General features: G+C 40.7%; 1 pseudogene; it reads right to left on the bottom strand.

Moving 5' to 3' along the window:
• Positions 1-3372: 3372 nt before the first annotated feature.
• On the bottom strand, positions 3373-4445 carry LOC128100870 (nucleophosmin-like; annotated as a pseudogene).
• Positions 4446-13251: the final 8806 nt, after the last annotated feature.

Below are 13251 nucleotides of genomic sequence, written 5' to 3'. Positions count from 1 at the left end.
ACTGAAACACACTGTGAAATACAAATATATTTTCATTCACCAAGGCAGGGGATCCTTAAGATTTGAACCCTGAGAACAGAAGTTCATTGACTGTGTATCTTATTTGTTCTTTATTTAAAAATTCATTTTACATACCAACCAAAGATCTCCCTCTCATCCTTCCTTCTGTTCCCCGCTTTCCCTGCTATCCCCCCTCCTCCAACAGGGTAAGTTCTCCCATGGTGGGACAGCTAAGCCTTGTACATTCAGTTGAGACAGAACCAAGCCCCTCCCTGCTTTTTCAAGGGTGAGCAAGGTGTCCGACCATAGCTAATGGGATCCAGAAAGCCGGCCCATGCACCAGGGACGGATGCTGATCCCGCTGCCATATCTGTTCTTCTGACAGAGGCCAAATGACCAAACAGAAAGACATTTGACCAAGTGTCAGGAGAAAACCCCATGCTCTAGAGTCGCTTTTCTTCTCTTTTCTTTTTCTGCTTAAAATATCCTTGTAACTGTATCAATCAGTATTTCTCAGGTCCAGAAATGGAAAAGAAAGACATTTACAAGTATAAAAGAAAAACACATAGCATAGTGGCAGAAAAGCCTATGACCATGGAGATATCCATGGAGTCCTACTTAGGCTTAGGGGACCACTCAACAATGTGTCCCCCCTTTCTCTTTCACTGACTTAGCTTATATTAGTACTTAGAATAACCTGATACCATGTTGAGCATAATCAAAAAGAAAAGAAGTGGACCTCTTGTACAGGAACTCAGAACTGATTTTAAAAGATAACATCTTCAAATTTTGATCACTCTACTAATTACAATCCTATTAATTTTATGTGCTCAGGAACCAGCTGGGGATCTCTTTATTTTTTAATTTTTAATTTTTATTTATTTATCTGTTTATTATTATTATTATTTTTTTTTTTTGGTTTTTCGAGACAGGGTTTCTCTGTGTAGCTTTGTGCCTTTTCTGGAGCTCACTCTGTAGACCAGGCTGGCCTCGAACTCACAGAGATTCATCTGCCTCTGCCTCCCGAGTGCTGGGATTAAAGGTGTGCACCACCACCACCTGTCCTGGGGACTCTCTTTAAATCATAGGTTGTGATTGAATAGGTAGGGAGTAGGGCTGAAATTCTGTCTCACTGCTTCTGAGATTGCTCACAACTTTCCAAGCTGTGGATACTGTGAATTAATTGATGAAGATCAAGTGAATTGAGTCAAAGACAGAACAAAGAAGAAAGTAAAGGAACTCAACTAAGAAGACTTGACAGAGGAAAAGGGATGGCTTGGAAGGACGGGTAACAGAAGATGAAAAGGGAGTTCAAAATACACCTGAGTACCAAGACTATCCGATATATGATACACAAGTGTAAATGGACTTAGTGTAGATGTGGGAAAGAGATCGCACACTGGGAGAGTCAGGCAGCACGAAGAGCAAGTTCTAAGAAGAGCAGAAGTCCAAGTAGTAGATGATTAGGGCCTGAGCTTCTTCAATGCAGCCATCTAAGTATACATAATTGAGCTATAGAAAACGTATGTGATGAAGAGGGCTTCAGCAAGGCCTGGACAGTGAGGCTGAGTAAAAGGAGAGCTGGGCAGTGGTGGTGCATGCCTTGGATCCTAGCACTCAGGAGCAGAGGCAAGGGGATCTCTGAGTTCAAAGCCAACCTGGTCTACAGAGTGAGTTCCAGGACAGCCAGCAATATACAGAGAAACAACAACAACAACTCCCCCTAAAACAAACAAAACCCCCAAACCAGGGTAGGTTCCTGTGGGAAACCTGCTCCCACTTTTATCCCAGGGTACTTTTGAGGAGGGAGAAGTGAGAAATATTTATATAGAAGGACAGAGGGGTGTTGCTAGAGTTTTCCTGCCTGGCCCACAGTCTGGACAAATCTCTCACCCGCCAGTCCCAAGCCGCTCAAACCCGATCAAGTAAACACAGAGACTTATATTGGTTACAAACTGTATGGCCGTGGCAGGCTTCTTGCTAACTGTTCTTACAGCTTAAATTAATCCATTTCTATTAATCTATACCTTGCCACGTGGCTTGTGGCTTACCGGTACTTTACATCTTCCTTGTCCTGATGGCGGCTGGCAGTGTCTCCCTCAGCCTTCCACTTCCCAGCTCTATTCTCCTCCTTGTCCCGCCTATACTTCCTGCCTGGCCACGGACCAATCAGTGATTTATTTACTGACCAATCAGCAACACATTTGACATACAGACCATCCCACAGCAGAGGGGAGAGAGACATAGAAGCACAGGATAGCTCTGGAGGGCTTGGATCCTTATCCAGCAGCCCCTTTTGTCTCTTCTATAGGGCTTTTGAAAGGAGTGCCAAGGGGTGGAGCAAAAGACCTCCCCCTAGCACAGCCACGTGCAGACCCTTCCAAACATTTGGTAACCATGAATGTGGTCAAGCAATCCTTTAATGCAGTTCTGCTGAATAAAGCAAGCTCAGATCCCACTCGGAAACCTTCGTGGGCCTCCACAGCTTCCTGATCACATCTGATTTAAAGGCAAAGGAGGAGAGAGGCAGGCATGTCTGTGGTCCAAGTGACTGGGAAACAGTGCCGTTTTACTCAGGAGAGGAGGCACAGCCATGGTAAAAGGATCAGATTTTGTGGAAGATTGTGAACATGTAAGCTCTAGTGACAGAAGAACAGAGCTTCATGACCTTTCAGTCTACTCTAGTTTGGGAATTTAATGTTCTCTAAGTGTGCTTATGTTAAGGACCTAGGACTTAGGGCAGTGATAGCATGATGTGTTAGAGTCTTGAGGAAGTCCTGACCATTGGGAGGTGTTTAGATCATCGAGGACATGCCTTCAAGGGGCGTTGTGGAATCATGGTCCTTCCTTCCTTTTCTTTCGATTCTTTGCTACAAGGTGTGCAGCTTTGGTTTTGTTTCAGTTCAACAACGTACTGAGTTTATTTCACTTGTATATTTTGCACCCCACATCTCACATCTCACAGCCACTGTTACTCTGACCTATCATATTACTCCATGTGTATTTAAAATCAAGCAGGGCTGTGGTGGCATGCACTTTTAATCCCAGCACTCAGGAGGTAGAGGCAACAGGCAGATCTCTGTGAGTTCGAAGCCAGCCTGGTCTACAAAGCAAGTTCCAGGATTAGCCAGGGCTACACAGAGAAACCCTGTCTCAAAAAAACAAAAGAAAAAAAAAAGTCAAACAAAGGGTATATTTCCACCTTTGCAGAACAGGCATCTAGACAGCACATCTTTGACATTGGAATCTGGATAGCATTTATCTAACACAGTATGGAAAGTCTTCACTTCGTGGTATAAAAAAGACAGCCAGATGTCACCTCCTACAGCAGTAAAATAAAATGGAATATTTCAAACTGTTTAAGCTATTTTCTTAAAGAAAATTCTTCCACTGCCAGAGATCTTGAGTAGCTTCCTGGTCCATCATCAGGAAGCAGTTCTGCACAGAATTAATGAACTTGGCTTCCACCTTGGGAAGGGAATCACTTTTCTCTACACTTTTTGCATTTTTGCCTTAATGTCTTCTGCAGAACTTGGTCCTTTTGGTGTTTCAAGGGTTTTTACGTTTTTTTTTTTTTTTTTTTAGAATTTTTGACTTTTTGATCTTAGTATTTAGGTTTGTTTTTTGTGCCCCCCTTTTTTTAAACTAGAGCATCTCATACAGAATTCTTCATTGGAACTTTTCATTTCCTCATTATCAAAATCATCATAACCATCATCTTCCTCCTAATCATCATCATCATCATCATCATCTTTGTCAATGTTATCATCATCTTCAATAAGTTTTACTCTTTTCTGTGGAAACTTGTTACCACTTTCAGGGGCAGATTGCTTCCCTGACATTCTTAAAAGTTCTGCATCCTCCTCCTCTTCATCTTCTGACTGACATCTTCCTCCACAGTGACTAGGTGCTGTCCACTAATATACACAGGCCCTGAACAACACTCAAACTGAAGATCACAGGCATTGCCACTTTATTTATTTACTTATTTATTTTTGGTTTTTCGAGACAGGGTTTCTCTGTGTAATTTTGCGCCTTTCCTGGAACTCACTTGGTAGTCCAGGCTGGCCTCGAACTCACAGAGATCCGCCTGGCTCTGCCTCCTGAGTGCTGGGATTAAAGGTGTGCGCCACCACCACCTGGCGCATTGCCACTTTAAAACCCCTAACGGGAACTATTCATTGGGCAGATCGTCACCATTGCCAGTGTTATTTTAACCAGACAATTGGATTGTCTTCATATGAAATTTACTGTTTCTGCCTCAAGGATGTGCAATTCCCCATTTTTCCTCATCTTTAAACTTTTTATGTCCTTAACCAAATGTCCTTAAACCATTCTTGACAATTACTGGTGCTCATTTCCATCATTACCGACCTTAAAGTGAAAATATTTGCCAGCCTTAAGTTCACGATCAAAAGATAATCCTGAGGCCTCCGAGAGTGCATGTCATGTTCATTGAGTCTTTCATGAAGGGGAGGCATGTACTTTGGTGTGAGTGAAGTGGGACAGATATGACTTCTTCCTGCTCCTCTGAACACACTTACAAGATGGAGTTATACCAAGGAGGTGTGAGCAGTTTTAATCTGCTGTCCACTCTTTATGTGAGTTACTGCCACAGGCTCAAAGCCACAGGCCAATTAATCATGGACATGAACTTCCAAATTGTGAGTCCCCCCACCTCCACAATCACCTTCTGTCTTTATAAACAGTCTCAGGTGATCTTGGTAATGTGACAGAAACTGGCTAACACATGATCTAGAAATCTGTTATTGCTTCTTGGCTTTAAAGTTCATTATCTTCAAATGATATGTTTCTATGTTTCTATTTTAGTAATAAACAAAAAGCAACATTGAGAAATAATTAACATTTTGCCCTCATTTTATGAGTCTCTTCAAGAAATCTCTCTTCTTATTTATAAATCCTCTTTGTATGTTCTTTAAACTGGTCTGTTATTACTTTTAATAGTATTAGAAGTAATGCCAGGATGATGTCACAACAGGAAGCCCCTAACCTTGCTCTCCCACAAAAACACTGGCTTTGAAACAGCAGACAGTCCTCAAATCCTTGATGATGATGCCAGAAATAAACCAGGAAGCTGGAATAATAAGCAAGCACCGAGGTCACAAAGTCAAGAACAGCTATGTGGACAGGAGGAAGAGAAGCCATTTTCTTTTTAAGTAAAGAAGAGGATTTGAATTTGGGAGGAAGGTGGGGTAGGGTGCACTTGGGGGAAATGGAGAGAGGTAGTGGAGGATAGAAATAATCAAAATAGATATATAAATATATATATTTTCAAATAATAAATCAAAATTATTTTTAAAAGAAATAGAGACTGAGAAAGGATAATAGAGGAGTTATTGTGGCCAAAGTATGTGATATGCATGTATGAACATGTCATAATGAAATCCATTAGTTAGTACAATTTCTATATACTAATAAAAAATTGGAGAAAAAAATAAAACAAATGCCATTAGGTCCAGTATTTGTTATCCACCTTTTGGAGAGAAGAGAATGTATATATTCAATGTTCCAAATTGGGGGAAGATGCCAGAGAGACTGTTTATGTCTTTACTAATGTGAATACTGACATGGGACCCATAACACTTTTGATATCTGGGGGACCCAACAACAAGAGAGGTCTCAATAAACTATGTAATTGCCAGAGATCCTACAGTGCTTAAGAGAGACATTAGACACCAGTGGGAGTGGAAGATTATGAATTCCTGAAGAAGAAGAAGTCAGCATTGGAAACTTATATGCAAAAGTCAAGAGAAATATTCTAGTCAAGGTTTTTGGAGCTATGAGAATCTTTATCCTCACTGTTTAGTGAAGGCTTTCCCCTGAACAATGTCAGTCTATAAATGCAAAAATTATCATCACCACCAACAAAAAATAAGATACATAAAGAAACAAGGAATTAAAACAAATCTTCAAAGACTAATTGTAAAGAAACAGAAACCCTTGTTTTAAAGTAGCACACCAGGCCACAGAAGAAGAAAAACAAACAATCAAAGAAGCAACACAGAAAGTCAGAACATTACAGTCAGAAACCAGGCAAAAGCACAGATTCCAGTAATTTTAGAGTCAAGTAACAAAATAAACTGAATTTTTCAACACAGACTTCATCAAATAGAAAAAAAAAGATTTAAGGAACTTAGTAAAGTATCATTTCAAATTACTAAAGGAGCAACAATAGCAAAGGAATGAGAATGTGACAAAAATCAAAGGGATTTAGGGATTTGGGGGGAATCACCAAACTAGAAAACAAGATACAGAAGTTCCAGAGCGACAAGAGGACAGAGAGGGACAGAGCACTCATCTGAGAAGGTAACTGCTGTGGGATGTCCTGTATGCTGTGAATATATGTTGCTATGATTGATTGATAAATAAAACGTTGATTGGACAGTAGCCAGGCAGGAAGTATTGTGTAGATGGGACAAGAGAGAGGAGAATGCTGGGGAGAAGAAGGCTGGGTCAGAAGATGTGGCCAGCAGGCACTAGGAGAAGCATGATGTAAGATACCTGTAAGCCACGAGCCATGTGGCAAGGTATAGATTTATAGAAATGGGTTAATTTAAGATATAAGAACAGATAGCAAGAAGCCTGCCATGGCCATACAGTTTACAAGTAATATAAGTCTCTGTGTGTTTACTTAGGGGATGCGAGTGGGAGAGATTTGTCCCGACTGCTGGCAGGCTGGGACACAGGAAAACTTCAACTACAGGTAATGGCTAAAAACTCCCCGAATGTGAGGAAGGACATTCAGGAACAATTTTGATGAATCTCTCTAGACACAATATACAAAAGAGGTAAAAAAAAATCAAAGATATGAAAGAGGTAATTTTGAAAGCAGCAAGAAAAAATATTCCACTGCCCGTGAGACATGTCTTATAAGAGTAAAAATAGATTTATTAGAAAACATTACAGGTCAGCAAAATGGGATGGCATTCTTAAAGTGCTTAGAGAAAAGAAATGTTACATGAGAATACTTTGCAGAACACTTATCCTTAAAAATAGTGGAAACAGTGACTTTTTTAAGTAGACAAAGGCTGATAAAATTCATCTCTAGAACTGCCTTAGAAAACTTACCAATGTAAGTTCTTCAATTTGAAATGAAAGGGTGTTAGATAAAAAACTCAAACCATATTAAATTGGAAAATTTCCTGCCAAAGAGAATATATAGACAAATACAGAATCCTGTAATGTTGTATTGGTCCCAAACAGATCTAGGTACAGAATATAAGAAATAACTCTAAAATAATCTTAACAGATACCAATTACAAAGGATGTACTTTGTGACACTTATAAAATAGAGGGACATGTGAAGGACAGGCCTTATACATAACTAATATATTATTAATATAAATTATTATAACTTTAGGTATTTTATATAACTCTAGTGTCAACCACAGAAATATCATCTTTAAAGGACACAAGATGGAAAATGAGCAAAGATTCAAAGCTAAAAAAATCAAAACAAAAGAATAAAAAAATATATTAGATGTAGTTTTCTTGAAGTTGGCTACATGTTTTGTTTTGTTTGACAAGTTCCCACTGTGTAGTCTAAGATGGTCTGGAACTTAAATTGTAATTGGAGCTAACGTGTGTCAGATAATTTCTACTTGTGGTTATGACACACCTTTACCAAATGATTAGTGATATTAAGTATCTTCTAATGTCTGTTGGCCACTTTAAGTGTTGTGCGACACTATTCCTGGGGAGACATGAACAAATGTCCGTTTACCCAGATTGGGAACCAACAGCAGACCCAAGTCTGTCTTGGTGAACCAATGAGGTTATTTGGGCTACCTTCAGGAGTATGGGTGAGCAGACACTTACAGAAAGAGAAATGACTCTAAGACAATTGCATGACAAATTTCAGGCAGCTCAACAGGTTGAAGAAAGTATCTTTTCCAGGAAGCTTAATTTGTTTGAGCCTGGTGACCTGTCTGGTCTGAGAGTGTCTCTGGGCAGTCCTTACAGCTTATATATTCTTAGGGAAGGAGAAGCCTAGTGAATTTGGTCAGTTTCAGGGACTTCCTGAAGTTTCTTGTTGTCTGATTTCTGAACTTAAGGACCTTCTAGGTAGGATGGGATATTTCACTTCCTTTAAGAACATCATGTGGGAGCTGGAGAGATGGCTCAGTGGTTAAGAGCACTGGCTGATCTTCCAGAGGTCCTGAGTTCAATTGCTAGCAACCACATGGTGGCTCACAACCATCTGTAATGAGATCTGACACCCTCTTCTGGCCTACAGGCATACATGCAGGCAGAACACTGTATACATAATAAATAAATAAATCTTAAAAAAAAAAAGAACATCATGTACCTTAATGAGCTTCTCTTCATGATGGAAGCTTTTATCTTGGAGAAAATTGTGAAAACATTTAGAAATATTCATTAAAAACCTTTGCTCATTTTTATTTTGTTTTTGTTTGAAGCTTTTGACATGGAGTCCTCTTCTTATTAGCCTGCCTCTTCTGATTTACTGCATTATGAAGACAGCTTCTAATCCACCAGCTTACTCTGGGGAGGTGGGGGTGGGGGGTGTGATTTTTAAGACAAGTAGAAATTAGATTTTTTTAAAAGTTCAAATCTATTAATATCATCAACATTAGTGAAAACATTAAAAAAATACTATGCAGAGTTGATCTGGGTTAAATTGTCCCCCTTCAATGTGTGTTGAAGACCTAACTCTGAGTACTTGTGAGGGGCCTTATTTTGATCTTAGGTCTTTGCAGATACAGTCAACTTAAAATGAGATCATTGGAATGGGCTACAATCCAGCTTGTCTGGCATAATAATAGACGAGTGGAGAAGTACACATAGCAGGAACATCATGCTAAGGTTAAGGCCAAGACAAGTGATGTGTCATCAAGCCAAGAGTGATGAGTGTCAAGGATCATTAGTGCCTTTGGCTAAAGAGGAGAGGCATGAAAGAGATCTCACAGTGGAACTAAACTGCTGACAGCTGGAACTTTGATGTCTAGTGACCAGATTTGGGGGAGAATACATTTCGGTGTTAAGCTTCCCTATTTATGGTACTTTGTTCTTTCAGCTTTAGGAAATTAATACCACAGTTAATAAATGTTGCTGGCTCTGCAGCTGGGGTCTCACTGTCTCTGATCCTGGAAGCAGGAAGTGAATAGATGCAGAACCAACAGCACAGGCTCTGGTAGATTGTAAGCAATCTTGTTTATTAAACAAAGGACTGAGGTATTTATGTGTATGCTTTTTGGCGGGCTCTGCTTCCAGCTGCCATGGTGTTTCCTGGTTGGCTCTGGGTCGTATGTCAGCAGTGGTCATCTTGGGGGTTCGGTTTCAGGGTCCTCTGGATGTCAGGATGCCACTGCGCATGTCAGGGCTCTTTGTTTGCTTAAGGCATGGCCCAGTGCTTTTGGCCTTACCCGCTTCAAATAATACCTATGATTCAGTAAACTTACAGATTAAATCACCCTGAGAATTTGTAAAAGTATTTATTGTAGTTATGCTTTTTTTCTAGAATTATGCAAGGTACCTTGGTATCATTATCAACCTCACTATCTCCTGAGCTGTGATTGCAAAAGACGGCTGCTGCAAGGTGAGCTTTCTCTCAATAAGCATTGTCAGATGCTTATGACTGGATGAAGCACAAGAGGCAAAATTAGGACTAACAATGCCTTTCCTCAAAAAAACCACCTTAATAATAGTTTTTATACAGTAGCATCAAGGAGGGACAATAGTACAGACTGCACACTAACAAGAAGTCTGATCAAAACCGTCATCGAAGGATTGAAATGTCAGCTAGTTTGTCTCACAGCTACAGTGAAAACCAGAACTGAGATGCAGACCCAAAGATATTTATCTGTTAACAAATTCTGCAAATTCTGTGCTTTTCTACCATCCTACTGCCTCTCTCTCTCTCTCCCTCCCTCCCTCCCTCCCTCTCTCTCTCTCCTTCCTTCCTTCCTTTTGATTTGCAAATAGTCAACATATTGCTTTATTATTTTTTTCCTTTCTGTGTGTGTGTGTGTGTGTGTGTGTGAGAGAGAGAGAGAGAGAGAGAGAGAGAGAGAGAGAGAGAGAAAGAGAGAGAGAGAGACAGAGACAGAGACAGAGAGAGACAGAGAGAGACAGAGACAGAGACAAAGAGACAGAGAGAGATAGAGACAAAGAGACAGAGACAGAGAGAGTCTTGCTGTGTAGCCCAAGTTGGCATGGGATTCACTAAGTAACTGAGGTTCGTCTCAAAATCTCGATCTTCCTGTCTGAGCTTTTTCAGTGCTTGGATTACAAGAACGGACCACAGTGTCTTGCTCCTCTGTCGGCTCTGAAGGAAAAACTTTCATGCCTCTCCCCTGGCTTATAATGGTGCCCACAATCCTTGGTAGTCAGCATTCTTGGCTTGCTAATTCATCACGGAATCTCCTTCTCAGACTTCATATGGAATTCTTCCTATGCATTTTTCTCCTTTATTCTTTTAATATTATTAATTCCTAAACTTTTCATGGATACTTACAGAAAACATGAAGCATATTGCCTTCATGTCAGGTAATAGTGGACCTCAACCGTGTTTGCCAGAATCTGGCTCTGCTCCCCACTCTGCGTTCATGGGAGGCTACATTTCCTAGATGCCTCAGTTATGTGGCATTATGAGACCACTTCTTCCCAATGTGTGAAAGCACACAATATCCAGGGTGGGATTTTCATGCTCCCTTCCCTAGCGAGGGGTCAAGGAGATCATATCTTCTAGATGCTTGAGTTGTAATTGATGGCACTCTGTTATCTGGGGCCTGAGAAACTGTGTGGAGCAGGACTTCTGCCATGCCATGATGGAAAGATAGCTTTGTTCTGTTAATCCATGGAGACCTATGAGTAAATGTATTCAGTCTATGCTAACTGGTCTGGAATACATACTCTACAAATTTTCTTCTTCCCTTCAACATTGAGAAAGATGGGGAAATCAAAATAATCTTTAAGTTAATAGTATCAAATTAAACCATGTATGTCCAGAGTGCATATAATAAATGTTTATTGCAAACCCTGAGAGAACCCAGAAGCTGTAGCTGATAGCTGAGAAAGCAAGTTTCTTAAGATGAGATAGCACAAAGATCCATTCATGGTCAGAAAGCCACTCACTAAAGATGGTTTTTCTCATTCCTCCCAACCAAATTATTTCAGTCAAAAATAGCAGAAGGGCATTATAAAAAAAAAACCCACACATATAAATGCTAAAAGTTTCAACTTGAAGTTTTAGCACTATTCTGAACAGACCCTTCAGAGAGTTTTGTAGGAGACATTCTGGAAGGTATTAGTCAACAATAGAAGTCTTTATCTTCTCTACAGATTGGGATGTGGGGAGATGACTGCACATAGAATTTCAATGCTTCTTCTCAGACAACAATGCTTCTATTGAGTGTCCCATATGTTCAATGATGCTAGCCAACCTTACTTCTGCTTCCACCCAACATAAACTCTCTTTTAATCCAGCCTCCTCAAAATCAACAGACAAGCTATGGTTGCTCTTCTTAAGCCTATTCAATTTGCCTGAAATGCTTTTCTCTCTTAGCAGACTGAGCCCTAGATCTATCTCTAGTGGTGCATGGTTTGAATGAGAATGGCCCCATAGGCTCATATATTTGAATGCTTGGTCCCGAGTTGGTGTAAATGTTTGGGAAGGATTAGGACCTGTGGCCTAGGAACTGTGTCACTGGGAGCCAGTTTTGAAGTTTAAAACACACCTCTCTCTCTCTCTCTCTCTCTCTCTCTCTCTCTCTCTCTCTCTCTCTCTCTCTCTGCCTCACAGTTGTTGTCACTTTTGGGATAAGGAGGTGAAGTATTACACTATTCTCTGGATTTTATATGTTTAATGCCTTATCTGAACTGTAAGCACCCTATGAAACAGAAAAATGAAGTCTTTGCACTTCACCTCCGTATTCTCAAAGTTCTATATGACAGTTTGTATTTTGAATGGTGCGTGATTGCTAGCTTGTGATGCTCCTGGGAGGTAGGGGGGGTGCCCTTAAGAAGTGGAGGCCACTGGGAAACCTTAGATTGTTGGGCATGTACTCTTGAAGAGTACTGTGTGCCCTATCTCTTCCTGTCCATCTCTAGTGCCAAGCCATGAGGGTGGCAATTTGCTCCCCAGTTTTGCTCACCAGCACCTGTACAACAAGCCTGAATGCAAGTAGCTGGCCATCAGCTGAAAACTGGCAAAGCTGTGAGCCAAAACTAATCTCCTCTTGCTTGTTGAGTTTTCTCAGGTGTTTGTCTTAGTGACCAAAGCTGACTGACACATTAGGACACAGTACCGTAGTAAATAGATAATTGATGGCTGATTGGTTTGTAACTCTGTGTGTGATGGTGTAAGGATAGGAGGGAAATTGGTGTGGTTTAGTAGCAAGCTGGTAACTGAAACAAAAATCAATTTCTGGTCAAGGAAGACTGTTTATTCATTTATTGTTTATTTTCTGACATGCTAGAATAGTCAGTACTTTAGCTTAGAATCCTTGCAAGGAAAGATTGTGAAGAAGAGTATGAGTCTGCTGAAGAGACACAAAGGAGGGTCAGATTGAGAGGGAGGTGTCCAGTTACATTCACTGCTGTGGATATCCCTCTGTATAAATAAAATGCTGATTGACCAGTAGCCAGGCAGGAAGTATAGGTGGGACAAGCAGAGAAGAGAGTTCTGGGAAGTGGAAGGCTGAGGCAGAGAGACCCTGACGGCCGCCATGATGAGAAATAACGTGTTAAGATACCGGTAAGCCATGCACCACATGGCAGCTTATAGATTAATAGAAATGGGTTAATTTAAGATATAAGAACAATTAGCAAGAAGCCTGCCACGGCCATGCAGTTTGTAAGCAATATAAGTCTCTGTGTGTTTACTGAGCAGCTGTGGGACCGGCAGGTAAGAGAGATTTGTCCTGACCGTGGGCCAGGCAGGAAATCTCTAGCTACAACTCACCATTTATTTCTTGAGTGCTAGGCACTGTGCTAAGGGTGAGTCACTACAGAAGAAGCAGACAGACTTGCCTTCTGCAGCTGAGTGAGGAGAAAGCAATAAGCAGTGAGTGACCTGAAGCAATGGAGTTGGCTAGAAAGAAAATAAAATGGTGATTGTCACAGTGGCATGGGAGAGTCATTGATCAAAGACCCTCAGGGATGTGAGCAGAGTAGAAACCAAAGTGATACCAGGAAGAAAGCTTTACCCTAACATGGGGGGAAACATCCCAGCACTGTAGTCTGGAGTGGGCTTCGTATGTTTGTGTT

The sequence above is a fragment of the Peromyscus californicus genome, unplaced genomic scaffold (assembly GCF_007827085.1).
Source record: "Peromyscus californicus insignis strain IS unplaced genomic scaffold, ASM782708v3 Scaffold_7__1_contigs__length_154581171, whole genome shotgun sequence".
Lineage (NCBI taxonomy): Eukaryota > Metazoa > Chordata > Mammalia > Rodentia > Cricetidae > Peromyscus > Peromyscus californicus.
Note: the sequence above shows the minus strand (reverse complement) of the source record. Positions and strands in the feature narration are given on the sequence as shown.